Here is a 2,699-nt window from a genome sequence, read left to right on the forward strand (position 1 = left end):
CGCGGTCATCGGCAGCGGTCGCGGCTCGGCACGGGAGCGGGCGGAGAGCCGGCTCACAGCGGAGAGCGGCGTCGCGCGCCAGACGGCGTGCCACGCGCACCCGCCACTCGCAGCAGCCTTCCCATCCGCTAGGACGTCGGGCCCGGCCCAGCGGGATCCTCCCCCAACTCGGAAGGGGGAGGCGCGGGCCACAGTAGACGACGAGCCGCGCGCTCGGCCCCCACCGCGGGGTCCGGCGGAACCCTCACTGTCCCCCCACCTCATCCCATCAAGGCGGGGGCAGCGGAGGAGGAGGGTTCTCTGCAGGCGAGTCGCTACGGCAGCGCTACCACAACACAGAGAGAGGCGGCAGGCCGGGGGATCCGGTACCCCAAGGCACACCTCTCGGATCGCTAGAGAAGGCTTTCTCACCGAGGGCGGGTCACGCTCCCCACCCGCCAGTCGCCCCTCGTCGGGCCCGCAGAGGCGCTCAGGGACGCCTGGGGAAGGGAGGGGGCCTGCGGCGCGAGAAGAAACCTGCGGCAACCTTGAGCGTTTGCGGTCAGGGCAGGGGCCCGGCCGGCGCGCGTGCGCGCAGCCCCCAAGGCCCCCCGCCGTCCACCCACCTCCTTTCTGTGAGGCAAGGCGCCTCCAGTTCACCCACACACGACCGATCGGAGGCAGAACGGTAGCCCCTCGGCGGCCGGCCGGCGCACGCGTGGCCGGCCCGAGCCCACCGCAACCGCTCACACGGCCCGCGCTCACCCGCCAGAGGGGAGCACGGGACGTGCGCTCGCCAGACCAGGCGGCGCCCTTCCCCACGTGGGAGGGGCGCGTCTCACTCGACCGCCTCGACCCGCACAGCCAACGAGCTCCCTCAGGACCCACGCGCGGACACCACGGCGGCGACCGGAGGAGGGGGCGCTGGGGGCGGGAGCGACACACCACCGCTCGGCCTCGGGCACCTGAGAGACAACCCGGGGCGCTCCAGGAGCACCGCAAAGGCCCAGGCGGAGCCAGCGCTCGCGCAATACCCGAGAGGGCAGCACGGCGGGCCAGCGGGACAGCACCCCCACCGCCGCGGAGGGGGGCGGCCCACGAGACTACGACCACAAGAGGCGAAAGCGAGGGGTGCCTGCTGCGTCAGAGGACCCCCGCCGACCCACGCCGGACGCCACGAGGCAGACGGCGGGGTCGGGACAGCGAGGTCGGGCCGGGTTCCGCACCCCAGTGCCTCCCAACGCACCGCCCACAGGCGGGGATGGGAGACGGGGGAAACCCCGCGGGCGGGACGAGAAGAACGGGTCTCATTCACCACGAATGCCCGCCCCTCGCCCGTCGCGGCTCGGTCCCGGCCCGGGAGAGCGTGACATCACCACATCGATCAGGGAAAGCATCCCCGGAGCAGGGTCGGCCAGCCAGCCACAGCCTCCCCAGAGGCCAGCGAGCAGATCAGCCTGGCCATCCCCAGCTCCAGGACGGGGGCGGCAGACAACCCGGCAGAGACGAGGAATGCCTGACACGCACGGCACGGAGCCAGCGGGAGTGGGGTTGTCACGGCCGCCCCAGGTGCCCGCAGCGGGGAGCGCACGGTGGCAGGGTAAGCCCGCGCCACCTTCCCCGCCGCCCCCAGGTGGGTCAGAGACCCGGACCCAAGGCGGCACCGGGAGCTGGGACGCTCGGATGCATGAGAGACCGGGCACACGGGCCCCAGCAGGCGGCTCAAGCACGAGCAGGGCCGGCTAGCCGGGTCACCGGGAGGCCGAAGACCCGCAACGCATCCAAGAGACCCAACCTCTCCAGCGACAGGTCGCCAGAGGACAGCGTGTCAGCAATAACCCGGTGGCCCAAAATGCCGGCTCGGAGTGAAACATATACCTCCCCAGGAGACAGGAGGTCGAGTCACCGACCACGCCGCCGGCCCAGGGAACCCGCGACACGGGCATCTGTCCCCAAAATCGCCACCATCGCAGCCAGACACGGAGCACCCAGGGCCCTCTGGTCGACCCCAGGACACACGCCGGAGCAGCGCCGGGCCAGGGACGTCCTCCCGGCCACCCGTGCCACGCAGGGGCCGGCCCGAGTCTCCAGAGCGAGACTCGGAAGCGTTTTCGGCCGTCCCCTCGTACGACCGGGACACACGAGGGACCGAAGGCCGGCCAGGTGTGACCTCTCGGGCCGCACGCGCGCTCAGGGAGCGCTCTCCGACTCCCCACGGGGACTGGCAAACAACAGGTCACGGCAGAGGGACCGCTCCCCGGCACCCGGGGGACGAGGCAGGACGGTCCCCGGCTCCCCACGGGGACTTGGAGAAAAAATTCGGCCGCTGCCTCAGACGGCCAGGATGCGCGCGGGCCCGCGACCGGGCCGGGAAGGGTGTCCCCAGCCTCCCGCCCCAAGCCCGGTGGGTCCCCGCGGGTCGCGGGTCAGGCCTCGGGAGCCGCGGCGTGCTGGTCGACCAACCCCGGCAGCCCCACACCCGGCTCTGGCCCGAAAGCGCAGCGACAACCTCTCCCCACATAAGCCTGCACGCCTGAGCTCTGACTCACAAGTGACGCGCCAGAGCTCTGGCGCGACCGGGACAGCCCGGCTGACGACCGCGGTCTTTCCGGAGCTCTGCCTAGCTCACAGCGGGGACGGTCCCCTCCCTCGGCAGCTGCCACCGCAGCTCCGGAAGCCAAGGGAACGATATAAAAGCGGCCGCCAGATGGAGTCCGACA

The sequence above is a fragment of the Macaca nemestrina genome, unplaced genomic scaffold (assembly GCF_043159975.1).
Source record: "Macaca nemestrina isolate mMacNem1 unplaced genomic scaffold, mMacNem.hap1 Scaffold_682, whole genome shotgun sequence".
NCBI lineage: Eukaryota > Metazoa > Chordata > Mammalia > Primates > Cercopithecidae > Macaca > Macaca nemestrina.